Raw genomic sequence first — 10,786 nt, forward strand, 5'->3', positions numbered from 1 at the left:
GAGGCGAAATCAACATTATAGCTGGCGGGCCGACTAGGGGCGACTCTAACCGAGAAAGGAAGGCGAGCGTCAGGCAGCTCCAGATCCATGCGGTCGGCTGCAGTCAGGAACGGGCGAGCGGACCCGAAATCAGCTTCGGGCCCAGGGACTTGGAGGGAGTTGAAGTGCCTCATGACGACGCCCTTCTCATCAAAGCGGTAATAGCCAATTATACTATTCACCGCATCTTCGTTGACACAGGTAGCTCGGTCAACATCATATTCCAAAAAGCTTTCGATCAACTGCAAATTGATCGAGCTGAGCTGCTGCCCATGACAACCCCCCTCTACGGGTTTATGGGCAATGAAGTTCTGCCGGTCGGACAGATCCGACTGGCTATTTCGCTGGGAGAGGAGCCGCTCAGAAGGACGCGGACTGCAAACTTCGTCGTGGTAGACTCTCCGTCAGCATATAACGTCATCTTGGGACGACCGGCACTCAGTGAATTTCGAGCGGCCGTCTCCACCTTCCACCAAAAAATCAAGTTCCCGGTCGAAGACAAGGTTGGAGAAGTACGGGGAGACCAACTGGCGGCTCGGCGATGTTACATCGAGATGGTTCGAACCGAAGCTAATGCCGCTCGGAAGACGCCACGGATCGAGGTAAACGCTATAACTGAAAAACCACCCTCTTTGGTTTATGAAGAAAAAGAGGAGGTGCAGATTCACCCAACCCGATCGAAGGCCACCACATTCATTGCGGCCGATCTGGAGGTGAGCCAGAAAGAGAAGTTGATCGAATGTCTCCAAAGAAACTGCGATGTCTTCATTTGGTCGACTCATGAGCTGCCCGGAATTTCGCTAAGTATAGCGCAGCACGAGCTCCACGTCCGACCGGACGCTCGGCCGGTGAAGCAAAGGAAGAGGGATTTCAGCGCCGAACAAAATGCCATCATCCGAGTGGAGGTCGAGAGGCTACTAGAGGTCGGCCACATACGCGAGGTCCAGTTCCCGAGCTGGCCGGCGAACGTGGTACTAGTCTCCAAGCCGGGCAACAAGTGGAGAGTGTGCATCGATTTCTGGGATCTCAACAAAGCGTGCCCGAAGGATTTTTATCCTCTACCCCGGATCGATCAACTGGTGGAGTCCACAGCCGGCTGCGAGCTGATATGCATGCTCGACGCCTATCAAGGCTACCATCAAATGCCGCTCACCCGAGAAGATCAAGAAAAGGTTAGCTTCGTTACAGCCGACAGCACATACTGCTACAATGTGATGCCGTTCGGACTGAAGAACGCGGGGGCAACCTACCAGCGCTTGATGAATAAAGTTTTCAAGGAGAAGATTGGACGAAATTTGGAAGTGTACGTGGATGATATTCTCATCAAGTCCGTCCGAGCGGGCGATCTCTGGAAAGACATGGAGGAGACTTTCCGAACGCTGAGGCAGTATGGAGTTAAGTTGAACCCTCAGAAGTGTCTGTTCGGAGCAAAGGGCGGGCGTTTCTTGGGCTATATAGTGACCGAGCGGGGCATCGAGGTAAATCCCAGCAAGGTGAAAGCACTACAAGATATGCCGCCTCCAAGAAATCTGAGGGAAGTACAGCGCTTGACCGGTCGGATAACAGCATTGTCCAGATTCATCTCGAAGACGGCCGATCGGAGTCTCCCATTTTTCAAAATCTTGCGCAAGGCTACCAAGTTCCATTGGGATGAAGAATGTGATCAGGCGTTCGAAGAGCTGAAGACGTACTTGAACTCCTTGCCCGTGCTAGCCAAGCCAGCTGCAGGTGAGCCGCTCTGTATCTATTTATCTTCAACCGAGCAGGCAGTAGGCTCGGCATTAGTGAGGGTGAGCGGAGAAGAACCTGTATACTTCTTAAGTCATATTTTAAAAGATACTGAATCTCGCTACACCGGACTCGAGAAGTTGGCTTTTGCCTTGGTCCTCGCCGCTCGGAGACTTCGCCCCTATTTCTTGGCGCATACTATCATCGTCCGGACGAATAGCCCTTTGGGAAGAGTGTTGTTGAACCCAGAAGCGTCCGGACGGCTCATCAAATGGACCACGGAGTTGAGCGAATTCGACATTCAGTATCAACCTCGTTCGGCGATAAAGGCATAGTCCTTGGCAGATTTTTTCACAAAAGTACAAAAGCCAGAGCCCGAAGCTATGTGGAAAATATTTGTGGATGGATCGTCCACTCGGCTCGGAAGCGGGATTGGTGTAGTATTGCTATCTCCACAAGAAGAACGGATGCATCTATCCGTCTGGCTGGATTATAGAGCCACAAATAATGAGGCAGAGTATGAGGCCCTTATAGCCGGCTTACAGGCCGCCCGACATGTTGGGGCCGGTCGGGTGACGCTCCATTCAGATTCTCAGCTGGCCGCTCAGCAGCTCTCTGGCACCTTCGAGATTAACAACGCTCGGCTCAAACTCTACGCTGAAGCCTTCGAAAAGCTCAAGGCCAACTTCAGAGAAGTCATTATCCAGAAGATACCTCGAGCGGAAAACCAGGCAGCAGATGAGTTAGCCAAACTTGCTAGTTCAATATCACCGGTCGTCATCCAACAGCCAATTGAACAAGTATCTTTGGTGGCGCACGTCGACCGGATGGAGGGCCTCACGTTTTCGAGCGATTGGAGGACACTCATCATGGAGTTTCTCCGCTCGGGGGCTACACCGTCCGATCGGGATGAAGCCCAGCTATTAAGAAGGAGAACCGGTCGGTTCACACTTATTGGAGACCAACTCTACAAGAAGGCTTTCTCCCGCCCGCTTTGGGAAGACCAGGGGACTCCCGTTCTGGGAAGTCAACACCACGTGGAAGTCAAAAGTTCAAATGGCCGATCGGATAACAGCGTGGACCGACAGGCCGACCGGGGTCTAAACAGAAGCAAAGGCACCCGGCGGGGAGTCAGGGTTTCGACGCTCATGTTGAACAGAGTCGTATGGCCGAGCGGGTAGCCCGCTCGGCCGAAGACATAAAGTAGCAACACTGCGAACAGTTCACAGAGCACACGACCGAGAAGCTCCTGAGCGGACCAGCACATGCGACCGGCCGGACGTGAGGGAACTGCCGACCGGCCGGACACTCGGCATGGAGTAAAAGGAGAAAAGGACAAGAGAACATCTTCTGACAACAGGTATGTTCGACCGGTCGGAGATCTACGTCAGCAACTAGGAGAGCGCCACGTGCCCAACGTCCGTTGATTCAGCGATTCGGACAGGATCAATTTGGCACCGTCTGTGGGAACGCTCCTGCATCCGATCAGAAGCAATGGACGAAGCTGGACGACCGCACTCAGTGATGCTCTCCACAGAGGAGCTCGACGCTCTGATCGAGACAAGAGCAGCTAAGCTTGTGGAGCAACAGAGACAGAAGTCGCAAGCCGAGTGGATTGAGCAGCAAGCATGTCGCACAGGAACAATTGAGCAGCAGCAAGCAAGCCGAGTGGATTCAGCGATTCGGACAGGATCAGTAAATATTACGCATCCATGATTAGCATGTCGCACTAAATCTGATCTTTGTAATTGGTTCTAATAGAAAAGAAAGTAAATTTCATTTAGAGACTCTTAACTCTATTCCCAGTTGCCACAAGGTGAGTTTGTAAGGCCTCTAGTGCTTCTCAATTTTGATGCCTAATTTTATATTAATTCGTCAAATTAAATACCATATTTTCACAATTTTCTAAATCAATCACAAATTTACACACCTTTCCATCTTGACTAAAATATATTGGTTGACAGTTATTCATCATCAAACCCCTTTAATTTCATGCAAGATAAGATCATCTCACCACTAACAATGGACTTATATCACCACTCACATACTCCTCTTCCCCTATATTATCATCATCTCCTTCATTTTCATCATGAACACTCTTATCCGTGCCCATAATTTCTCATATGTGCTCATCGTCAATTAAGGACTCTTGCTAGCCCTTTTGCAATCTTGTATTTGGTGTCCTGATTCATCATAGTCATGACATCTCATAGTGTTTTTTGGTTGTTGGTTAATAACTAATAGGGTAATCGGGGTTGAACTATTTCATGTGCCACTACAATTATTGTTGGTTGGTCCAATGCTTTCTCTTGGTCGAGATATTTCAAAATTTGTATGTCTCGTCTCTATCTGTAATGTTTTATAATATGCCTGAGATGTGGCTAAATAGGTCAAGAGAATCTTGAATAATTTATCACAAACCCATACATGATAGATTGGATAACTATTTAATCTTCAGATTTGATAGATCGTTTCTACTAAATAAGTGATAGAACTCAGAAGTATATTCAATTATAGTCCTTGAACCTTGACATAGGTCATATAATTTCTAGTATATGAGACCGACATAATTGTGAGGAAGAAATGTGGCTCACAAATGTTTTTAGCTTGGCCCAAGAAGTAATTATTGGTACAATTAACCTCTGGTCAAGATTGATCAAGTTGACCAAGCTTGAATTGAATTTCTATGATTGATCAATATATTAGTTGGTTGAGTGAGATATTAAGTAGGTCAAGTTTGATCGGATATTTGATAGTTGATCAATATATTTATTGACTGGAGTGAAAAGTCAAGTAGATTAAAATTGACCAAATACTTGATAGTGGAGAAATTCAAGTGGGTCAAAGTTAACTAGACACTTGGCAATTTAAAATTCAACAGGAAGTTGACAAGGGCAAAGTCCAAGTGGAGATTGACTTGACACTTAGTAATGAGAGAAATTCTAACAGGCCATAGAAGGCAAATATTAGTTACAAGAAAGTGAAGTCCTGACAAGCCAAGGTTGACCACATGTTAAGCATGAGATAGAAAGTCCTAGTAGTTGGCCGGAGATTAGGTAACGATGAAGTTCAGATAAATTAAGATTGATCGGATACTTAGACACCAATCCTCATACGATTGATATATTTTATTACTTGACATTTCGTGTACTTGCAGATATCACATCAAGTTTTGTCAAATAATAAAAGATATCAGTCCTACAAGGATTGGTGGCTAAGTACTAGTTTACTAAATAAATGTGATTGTCTAGACTAATCATGAGAGTGATGTTGTTCAAGAACTAGAGATCTTAGAAAGAAAAGTAAAGAATATAGTGAGGGAAGAGATTTAAATGAGAAGAGGGAGACGGAAAGGAGAGTGATTCGAGAGTATTCGATGGGGAAAAGCTATTCTAAGATTTTGATTTTACTATAATTGTGAAGACCTGATTTTGAACATGGTGATGGACACTAGTAGACATACCTTTAAGGGTGTGTTTGGTTCGAGGTTATCCTTGATAATCTTGATTATCCATCCAAGGTTATCAAAAAATCTTTTTTGATTTTGGTAATCGATGATTTCCAAGTAATGTTCCATGTCCGACACGTCAGCAAAAGGGGCATGCAATTCAGAATCGGAAAGCCTCAAAAAATTGACGGTTTTCTTAATTTCGGGGTTAATGAAATTTTTTTACACAAAATACCCTCGAATAAGAGAAAATTTTGATAAAAAAAAAAAGAAAAATGTAAAGAAAGAAATAAAAATATAACAAATAAAATAAAAAAACTTTAAAAAAATAAAAAATTGTTAAAAAACATTAAAAAAATTAAAAATAGAAAAAACATAATTTTTTTTAAATAATAAAAAAATAACAAATAGAAAAAAAAACGTAAAAATATTTTTAAAATGTAAAAAAATTAAAAATATAAAAAAATATATATAAAATTTAAAAATAATAAATAGAAAAACATAAAAAATGTAAAAAAAATTAAAAAAACTTTAAAAAATTTAAAAAATGGGAAAAAAATGAAAAGAAATTAAAAATTGTTTTTTTTAAAAAAAAATACATAGAAATGAAAAAAAAACGTGAAAAAGAAAAAACTAAAAAAAGTAGAGTTTTGAATAATAATAATAATATATGGTTGGTTTTGTAACTAAGGGTAATATAGTACAATATTAAACTAGGTAATTTATTAAAACCTTCAAACAAACAAGTTTTTCTTGTATTACCTAAGTTGAACCAAACAACATTTGGTTATGCTTTATTCCCCATGACCTTGGTTATGTGATTATACATGATAACTTGAACCAAATGCACCCTAAAGGTTAAGTTAGGTTCAACTTCTAGAAATCTTAATACCATAAAATTGAACCCAAGTTTATGATCACTTTGTGTCATGTGTAGGTTTGGATCTTAGGGATTTCGAATGTTGGGTCTAGTTACTTATATGTTTTTTCTATGCTCTTCCTTATGAGAATTTATGAGTCACATATTAATTTTATGTGTTTTATTCTAGTTATATCTATGTTTTCCTTGATTTCTATCAAAATGACTCAGTGAGTCATATGTTAAAATTTTATGCCTGTGTTTCTTTTGATTTTATCATGATAACATAATAAGTCATGTGTTAATCCTTTTATGTAACTTGGACTTTTCTAGCTATGTCAATGTTTCATGTGCTAAGTTGTAATAGTATGGTGGTCTTTCACCTAGCCTTTTTAATGAATAGATAACCTTTCACCTAGCCTTTTTAATATGGATTTATTTGATACAAAGAAGAGATAATTCAAATAGCCATAATCATGATGATTAATGGAGAATTCGAAGAGTCATCATAATGATAATTAATGAAAAATTTGAAGAGTCATCATAATGAAGGTTATAAATAAAGAATTTATGGAGCTTATAACTCTTCATCTTCTTAATTAATGAAGATCATAAATGATGAATTAATTGAGAGCTTAACTCTTCGTATTCCTTGGAGGCTATAAGTAGCCATCCTTGGAAAGATGTAAGAAGGGAATTCCTTCTCTCGATTTCTCCCTCGTCAACTTCTTCTTTGTTGACCTTCCACCGGAAGAGATCGGTAGTGCTTCCAAGTCTTTGTAGATCCAAGAGGCTAGCACATAACGGATCGTATCAAGTTTGTAATCTAATGCGCATGGATACCGCTAGAGGAGTCACACGTGGGGCTCTTATCTTTCTATCTGTCTGTGATATCATTCACACCTATTGAGAACTCGAGTTGAAGCCAAGTTTCGATTAACAAGCGCAAGTTCAAGTTCCGTAAAGTTTTTGTCCAAAACCGAAGAAGTTTCTGGCCAAGTAAGTGGGCTTTTCGTTTCGAGTATAACTGCAGAATATGTTTACGTTTCGTTATTTTATATTGTAAATTCATTTCTTTTTATTTCAAGATGCACTGTTATGACTCAAGTTAGATATGGTAAAGGAAATTTCTGAAAGTATGATAAGATATGATAAGTTATGACCCTGATGCGGTTGGTAATAATAACTGATATATGACCTCATCCTTAGAGGAATTACATATAGGGGACTGATCAGTAAAAGAAAATTTTCGAAAACATGATAAGATATGACAAGTTATGACCCTGATGCGGTGGGTAATAATAATCGATATATGACCTCACCCCTTAGAGGAATTACATATAGGGGACTGATCAGTAAGACCATGGAAAACAAGATGATAAACAGTGTTATGTTTTTGATTAAGTGTTATGTTTTCGATTAAGTGCTATGTTTTCGATTAAGTTATGTTTCTGTCATGTTTCATGAAATATGTTTTTGTCATGAATTCTGAATATTTTGCTATATTTTGTATTCTATCATGCTATGCTCGATCGATCCCACTTACTGAGTGTTTGATTTTCCAAGCACTCACCCCCCCCCCCCCCTTTACTCCCATCCCCAGATAAAGACGAGGAATAAGTTGAGAAGGAAGGGCAAGAGATGTTTTGGGGCTGGTAATGAAGTCGTGTCCAAGTGATTCGTCCTTTTAGTTCATGTTATCTTTATTTGTATGCTTTTGCTTTTGGATTATAAACACAATATTTTCATTATAGTATTACTGGTTTGATATGCACTTTATGAGGCTTGTTGTTTTCGAGTATTTATATTCGTGAGCAATGTCGGTGTCACGCGCCTAGGTCACGGGGCGTGACATTGAAGTGGTATCAGAGCCAAGTTTCTAATCCGGTTGGGACGTTTTGTACGCAAATATGACGAAGTTGGATTTTCAATAAACAACTAGTGCCCCTCTGAAATGGCTAACTAGCAAAAATCACGATCCCATCATCGTGAAACATGCCATTTTTCTACCGAATTCCATCATTTAGACCTCCGAAATCATATTTTTTTTACCGTTTCAGGAAGGTTTCCGATTGCCGATACCTTCTCGTAGGAAAGTCAAAATCTGATTTTGTCATTACTTAAGTAGTTATCTTTGAACTATCATGAACCATCGCTCATCCAATTTTAAGAAATGGTCGACAGACCCGTCCGGAACAAACATAACCCCAACTGTGCCAACCGCAATAACAATAAAGATGCAAACCCTCCCCCCAAGAGTTAGCCTAAGCCGAGAAGATTTAATGGCCATCGAAAATCATAAGTTGTATCGAAGTTGTCAGGTCAGTATTGGTAATCATACATTCGAAGCTGATCTGATTCAACTAAACATGGTAAGTTCGATTCCATTCTTGAAATGGATTGGTTGGCCAAGAACTACACATTAGCGGATTGCCATAGGAAGAGTCAAACTTCGGACTTCAAGCCAAGAAGAAATCGTCTACCATGGCAAGGCCAAGGAAAAGAGATTGCTCCTGTTCGCATCTCAGACTTGGAAAGCCATGAGGAGTGGTGATGGAATCTATCTAGCTATGATAAGTGAGGTGGAAGAGAAGACCAAGGCCAAGCTAGAAGAAATTTCAGTCGTTCAAGACTTCCTAAATGTATTTCCCGAGGAACTACCTGGCACAGTTCCAGACCATGAAGTAGACTTTGAAATTAATTTGGCACTGGGTACGACACCAATATCAAAGGCACCCTACCGAATGACCCCAACAGAACTCAAAGAACTAAAAGAACAACTTCAAGAGTTGTTAGACAAAAAGAAAATCAGACCTAGCGCATCTCCGTGGGGAGCCCCAGTTTTATTTGTGAAGAAGAAAGACGAGAGTATGAGATTGTGTATTGATTACCGAGAATTGAATAAAATCACAATCAAGAATAGGTACCCCCTTCCAAGGATAGATGACCTATTCGACCAACTTAAAGGAGCTATAGTGTTCTCCAAACTTGATTTAAGGTCAGGCTATCACCAGTTGAAGGTTAAGGCTGAAGATATACCAAAGACGGCTTTCAGAACCAGGTATGGACACTACAAGTTCATGGTAATGCTATTCGGCTTAACCAATGCCTCGGCAGCATTTATGGATCTCATGAATAGAGTGTTCAGACCATATCATGATAAATTTGTGGTGGTGTTTATTAACGATATCCTCGTATATTCACCAAGTGAAGAAGACCACAAAGAGCACCTTCGCCTTACCCTCCAGACACTGAGAGATAAGGAACTATATGCCAAATTCAAGAAGTGTGAATTTTGGTTAAAAAGTGTTACCTTCTTGGGTCACATAATCTCTGAAGCAGGCGTTTCTGTAGACCCCAAGAAAGTAGAAGCAATTTTAGATTGGCCAAGACCAAAGACAGTAACAAAGATTCACAGTTTTTTTGAGGCTAGCCGGTTAATATCGAAAATTCGTTGAAGGATTTTCCTCAATAGCTATACCTCTCACCAAGCTCACACAAAAGAACTCCAAATTTAACTGGAGTGACCAATGTAAGAAGAGATTTGCAACCTTGAAGAAAAGGCTTGCATCTACACCAATACTAGTACTACCCGCAAAGGATAAGGTGTTGGTACAGGAAGCATCCGACGATCAAATCTGTGTTTTGATAATGACAAAGGGTTCAAAGTTAAGTTGTTTTATGATCTAATAGTTTGAATGAGCTTGCAGCAAAGTCCTAAGTATACTTAGGCAAAAGTCCTAATTGCGGTTAGGCAAGTGGAAAACCCTAGGGGAAGGTAACCCTAGGTCAAAGAGGGTGATAACCCTATGCGGAAAGTCTTGACGGGTCGAGAGCTTCAGGCAAAAGTCCTAGGAGGTGGTAACCCTAGGTGGAAAGTCCTGGTGTCGCAAACCAGGTGGAAGACTCGACGGGTCGGGGAGCAGGCGTCCAGCAGAAAAGTCCAGAAGCATCGAGCGATGAGCAAAAGTCCAGTCGATATGGAGGATCACACTGACAACAGGTAACTCTCTTGAGTGGAGTAGGTGAGGACGCGTTCCCCGCCGAGAGAACAGTAAGCGTCGGGTCGACCTAGGGTTTCCGATAGGAAATCCGAAGTCAGACCCGGACAGTTCGAAAAACTGTCAATATCTTATTCATAGCTATTCTGTGCTAACTTTGTTTTGCAGGGTATGTGTTTGGGACTAACATATTTTGCAGGAACAAAAAAGCAAATCACACCTCGGATGAACAGTGTCCGAGGCGCCTCCATGGAACTTGGAGGCGCCTCGGGTGCAGACTATGAGCTGGCTGCAAAGAGGTGCTGGAGGCGCCTCGGACGGAGCTTGAGGCGCCTTGGACCAGTGCTTGGAGGCACCTTCAAGTGGATAAGCGGCGAATTCTTCAGCGCTGATCCACACGGCTGACTTGGCGTGTTGGAGGCACCTTGAAACTTAATGGAGGCGCCTTGAACACTCTTTATAAGAGGGTTTCAACCAGCAGCTTAATAACACACATTCTAAACGATCCTTCCGCGACAAGCTGCTAACAAGAAGTTCCCGAAGTGCTGTAGCAACATCCCGACGACCTGGAGCTCCAGATTTGATATTCTTGTTGTCGGTATTGCTTTCTTTACAGTTCAAATTGTAATAAGTTTGTAATAATCTTTTGAGCTTATAGTTGTTGCCCACCGAAAGCGATCAACGATCGCGACCCTTGGAGTAGGAGTCGTC

This window comes from Zingiber officinale, chromosome 6B (assembly GCF_018446385.1).
Source record: "Zingiber officinale cultivar Zhangliang chromosome 6B, Zo_v1.1, whole genome shotgun sequence".
Lineage (NCBI taxonomy): Eukaryota > Viridiplantae > Streptophyta > Magnoliopsida > Zingiberales > Zingiberaceae > Zingiber > Zingiber officinale.